The 5,716-nt window shown below is 45.8% G+C and overlaps 1 protein-coding gene across 1 annotated transcript in view; it reads right to left on the bottom strand.

Moving 5' to 3' along the window:
• Window positions 1-5,716, bottom strand: part of LOC115274639 (zinc finger protein 669-like) — a 160,743-nt gene that overhangs the window by 27,599 nt on the left and 127,428 nt on the right. The gene's annotated exons all lie outside the window — the stretch shown is intronic.

The following is a 5,716-nucleotide window of genomic DNA, read 5'->3' as shown; positions in this document are numbered from 1 at the left end:
CTACTTTAACGGGTATTTGCAAGCGACCAAACACCATCAGGATCTCAAGTTCCTTCTCTGCAAAAACTATTTCTAAATTATCAGAGACAAACCGCTGAAAGGTGTCCAAATGGCTTCCGAGCCTCCTTCTCCCTCCGCATCTTGTCTCCAGACACGTGGGCGCCTCTCCCACTGCAGACCAGGCAACGGTGCCCCTTCCTCTCTCCCCTCTGCCCCCTCCCCCCTCCTGTTTGCCCTGCCCTCCTCCTAATCCTTTCACTGCAGGTCCCTTTCCTCTGACTCTCTCCCCAGTCCTTCCTCTCCTGCACCTGTTCAGACACGCCCCTGTGGGGATCCAAATACAGCTCGATTACATACCTTCACTGGACGAAGGTGCAATTGTGAGCCAGAATTACTCTCCCCAAGTAACTGAGGATCCCCAGAGGTTTGCTGAAGAATTTAAGTGATTCATATTCACCTACCTGGTTTCTCACCTTTATACCAATTAGCTCACAGCCTTGCTGGAGACGGCCAGGCCAAACACTGGATGAAGCTGGCCAAATGGGAACATCCTAAAAGTATCCGGAAAAGAAGACACCTACATTTTGCCAAAGATGCTGGAACAGTCACTGGAAATACTACTAAGCAATTAAACATCTTCCCTTAAGTCTGGGGAGAGGAACAAAATTCACACGTGCACACTACAGCCTGATGAATGTTTTCATGATGATCACAATTGACTCCAAATTGTTGTTCAAGAGAATTGTTAGAGGGGCCAAGATGGCGGAGCAGCATGGACGTTCTGTGCTTCTCTCCTCCTTGAAATGCAGCTGGATCAGCACTAAACCGTTTTACACACTCAGAACATTGATATGAGGACTAACACAAGTGTCTGCAGAACGGGAGCCACAGAATTCGGCAGGCGCAGGTCATGGAGAGGTCAACTGAGCGACAGAGAAGCTGGAGGGTAGAGAGTGACTTTGGTTTACAGAGAAGACAGAGATGGGGGAGGGGAGCGTAGAGGACAAGCACTCCCTCCAAAAGCAGCTGGAGAGGAAGAGAAAGAGTGGAAACACACAGAAGGGACTGGACAAGAAAGGGAGGAAGCAGAAAGAAAGGATTTCACTAGAGGGTCCTCAGGACTGTGAACAGGGGAGCACAGAGTCGGAAACGCTGCAGCGTGACTGCTACCAGGCGGTGCAGTGGTGGGAAGCGGGCATCCCGAGGAAACAGTGAGGGGCTGGGGGTCCTCGGGCCACACGGAGGAGGCGGGTCCTCTGTCAGGAGGTCACATGGCAGAGGCCGAGCAGGCAAAGGTCCCGGCAGACCCCAGATTTCACCCACCTTTGTTGGTATCGGAACACGGACGCCAGGGGGCGGTGGGAGGCGGCGAACCAGGCGCCGGGTGTGTGTCGTGTGTCGCGTTTACTGTAGTCCCGGAACCACTGCTGCTACACGATCACGTGGAGCTTTTCGGGGCTGGGCGGGCACCAGCCACAGTCTCTCAGCATCTGCAGCAGTGCAGCCGAGCGAGCGATCCTGGGGGCGGGCTGGCACCCGGCCACTACCTTGGGAAACCCTACCAAAGAGCGTCAGAGCAGGTTCAAGCCACAAGGCCCTCAGAAGTGAGGGGGTTGGAAACAAGCTCCATCGGTGATAACATTTGGGAGGGAAGTGCTGCTTGGCAGGCGGATGGCTCGGGCGCAGACAGGCTAGAAGTGGGGAGTGGCTGGAAGCTGGAGACAAAGGAAGGGGGCTTGATCGCTGGTTGGTGAGAGCACAGAGGTCTTATCCTCGAGCCCGGGAAGCGGGGGACACCATTTTCATCTCTCCTGCGCATGCACAGACACTCACACAGGTGCCACAGCAACCCACCCCAGTGAGCCTAGCGGCGCCACCTCGTGGAGAAAGGAGCCATTACACCAGCCCCTCCAACTACACCAACCAAGCCCTAGAGGCCGACCACAAACACGGCTCTCCACCTGATTAGTGTGCGGATGATAACGCGCTTCGTAGCGACTCCTAGGGGACACTGGATGTCATTTCATTCAGATGTCCTGATCCCTGGTCCATCTATTCGCTTTTTTCCTTATTCTTGAATATAGGAAGAGAAAAAAATGATTTTTACTATCTGGTTTATAAAAAAATATTTTTCTATTTTTTTTGGTAAATTTTTTAGTCTGTCTCACTTCCTTCATTTATTTTACTGTACACATCGTTTTAAAATTTTAAGAGTTTTTTCCTAACTTATCAACCTTCTTTCAACCAGACCCAAACACACTTAGAATCTAGCTTCTTTTATTTGATTTTTTGTTTCTAATTGTTTTAATTTTTAATTTTATTAATTTTCTTCCTCCAAAATGACGAAATGAAGGAAGTCACCCCAAAAGAAAGAACAGGAAGAACAGACAGCCAGGTGCACAACACAAATATAGGTAACACGTCTGAACTGGAATTTAGAGCTACAATACTACTCGGGGTGGAAAAACAGAATCTCTTTCTGCAGAGACAAAAGGGGTGAAATCTAGTCAGGACAAAATTAAAAGTGCTGTAACTGAGATGCAATCTCAGTGGATCCCACGGCAGTAAGGATGGATGAAAAAAAGCAGCAAATCAGTGATATAAAAGACAGATATATGGAGAATAATGAAGCAGAAAAAATACGGAAACTAAGGCAACAGAGCATGATATAAGAAGTAGAGAACTCAGTGACTCATTAAAAAGGAGTAACATCCGAATCATAGGGGTCCCAGAAGAAGAAGAGAGAGAGAAAGGTGTGGAAGTTTTGTGTGAGCAGTTGATAGCGGAAAACTTTCCTAACCTGGGGAAAGACAGACATCAAAACCCAGGAAGCACAGAGAACTCCATTAGATTCAACAAAAACCGACCATCAACAAGGCATATCCTAGTCAAATTCACAAAATACACAGACAAGGAAAGAATTACGAAAGCAACAAGGGAAGAAAAGCCCTTAACCTCTAAGGGAAGACAGATCAGGTTCGCAGCACACCTAGCCAGAGAAACTTGCCAGCCAGGAAGGAGTGGCAGGAAATATGCAATGTGCTGACGTGGAAAAATATGCAGTCAAGAATTCTTTATCCAGCAAGGCTGTCACTCAAAACAGAAGAGATAAAGTGTGTCCCAGACAAAAACTAAATGAGTTTGTAAGCACTAAGCCACCCCTGCAAGAAATTTTAAGAGCCACTCTCTGAGGGGAGAAAAGACAAAATAAGACAAAAACACCAAAAGCTACAAGGACTAGAATGGACCAGAGAACACCACCAGAATCTCCAACTCTAAGGCAACACAATGACAACAGGGTCCTATCTTTCAGTATGTCCTTTAAATGTCAATGCAGTAAAAGTTCCAGTCAAAAGACATAAGGTAACAGAATGGGTAGGACAACAAGATCCATTTATATGCTGTTTACAAAAGACCCATTTGAGACCTAAAGACAGGCTCAGCTTGAAAGTAAGGGGGTGGAGAAACATCTATCATGCTAATGGTTGTAAGACTGTAAGGAGAGATGAAGAAGGGCATTATATCATAAGGAAGGGGTCTATCCAAATTGTAAACATTTATGCCCTAATGTGAAAAGTGGACAGTGACATGCAGAAAAAAGGAACCTGGACCACGTTCTTACACTACACACAAAAATGCACTCAAAATGGACGAAAGACCTAAATGTAAAATAAGAAGCCCTCAAAATCCTGGAGGAGAAAGCAGGCAGCAATCTCTGACCTCAGTCACAGCAACTTCTTACCCAAAATGTCTCCAGAAGCCAGGGAAACGAAACCAAAAATAAACTATTTCACAGCATAAAAACTTTTGTAGAGAGAAGGAAACAATCAGGAAAACGAAAAGCAAACTGAGGGATTAGGAGAAGATATTTGCAAATGACATAGCAGACAAAAGGTTAGTATCCAAATTCTATAAAGAATTTATCAAACTCAACACCCAAAACCAAATAATCCAGTGAAGAAATGGGCAAGAGATATGAATAGACACTTTTCAAACTTTTCAAAAGAAGACATCCAGATGGTTAGCAGACATGAAAAAAATCCTCAACATCACTCATCATCAGAGATGTCCAAATCAAAACCACAATGAGAGACCACCTCACACCTGTCCAGATAGCAAAAGTTAATAACGCAGACAACAATAAATGTTGCTAAGGATGTGGAGAAAGGGGAACTCTTTTGTACTGCTGGTGGGAATGCAATCTGGCAAACAGTATGGAAGTCCCTAAAAAAAATTTTTAAAATAGAGCTACTGTAGGACCCAGCAACTCCACTGCTACGTATGTATCTGAAGGATATAAGTGTGTTGTCTCAAAGGGACACATGCACCTGAATTTTTATAACAGCACAATTGACAACAGCCAAAGTATATCAAGAGCCCAAATATCCATTGACAGATGAGTAAAGACACACACACAGAGGAGTATTACTTGGCAATGAAAAAGAATGAAATCTTGCCATTTCCAACATGGATGAAACTAGAGGGTATTATGCTAAGTGAAATCAGTCAGAGAAAAACAAATATCATGACTTCACTTACATGTGAAATTTAATATACTAAACAGATGAACATAGTGGAATGAAAGCAAAAGTAATATAAAAAGAGGGAGGGGGAGAAGACATAAGAGATTCTTAGATACAGAGAACGAGCTGAGAGTTGCTGGAGGAGAGGTGCGGAGATGGGCTAAATGGGCGAGGGGCACCCAGGAGGACACGTGTTGGGATGAGCACTGGGTGTTACATGGAGGGAACGAATCACTGGATTCCGCTCCCGAAACCATTATTGCACTAGATGCTAACTAACGCGGATGTAAATTTAGTAATAAAATAAAATAGGTGCGCCTGGGTGGCTCAGTGGGTTAAGCCTCCGACTTCAGCTCATGTCAGATCTCACGTTCGTGGGTTCGAGCCCCACGTCAGGCTCTGTGCTGACAGCTAGCTCAGAGCCTGGAGCTCCTTCCAATTCTGTGTCTCCGTCTCTCTCTGCCCCTCCCCCTCTCATGCTCTGTCTCTCTCTGTACAAAAATAAATAAAACATTTAAAAAAATTAAGAAAAATAAGAAAATTCTCACTTTTTACTTATAGCATATGAAACCTCTCTAAACAGCATATTTAAAAAGTGTACTTTCAGGTAGTATTACAAAGGACCAGGATTTTGAAAAGAATCTTGGTCACATATAAGCGCCCCACCGACCTGCGTCCACCTGGCCTTTTGGACGCCCCCTCATTCCCAGCGCCGGGCCCAGTCCCCACTGGGACTCAGCGTGCGGAACCGCCTCCACACTGGGAACGAATCTCTGGTGACACCAGAACTTCACTCTTGGTGCCCAACCTCTGCTGTCACACAGATGCAGTCCCCGCCTTGAAGGGTTCAAACAGTCCGGTGTTTGTGGGCTAAAAAAAAAAAAATCTGAACGCTGCTGTCTGGGAGCCGGCTCCTTTTGTCCAGGCCATTAGAGAGAGACTCACCCGCGCCTTCCTCCTTCCTCCTCCCCTATTCATGGATTAGACAGAGATTTCTTAGAACAGGATCGTGACAGAATTTCTTTCCTCCAAATGCGAGACAACTCTACAATTTGACAGTATTAACCTGATTAACTAACCAGGGAGATCAAATGACCCTTGAGCAGATTTTATCGACTCCATCTCTGAAGCCCTGGGGTGGAGTCTGGGGACACTGGTCATGTGTTTCCATTGGGTCACCTGCCATCATCTTT

The sequence above is a fragment of the Suricata suricatta genome, chromosome 12 (assembly GCF_006229205.1).
Source record: "Suricata suricatta isolate VVHF042 chromosome 12, meerkat_22Aug2017_6uvM2_HiC, whole genome shotgun sequence".
Classification (NCBI taxonomy): domain Eukaryota; kingdom Metazoa; phylum Chordata; class Mammalia; order Carnivora; family Herpestidae; genus Suricata; species Suricata suricatta.
This window is presented reverse-complemented; position numbering and strand designations above follow the sequence as displayed.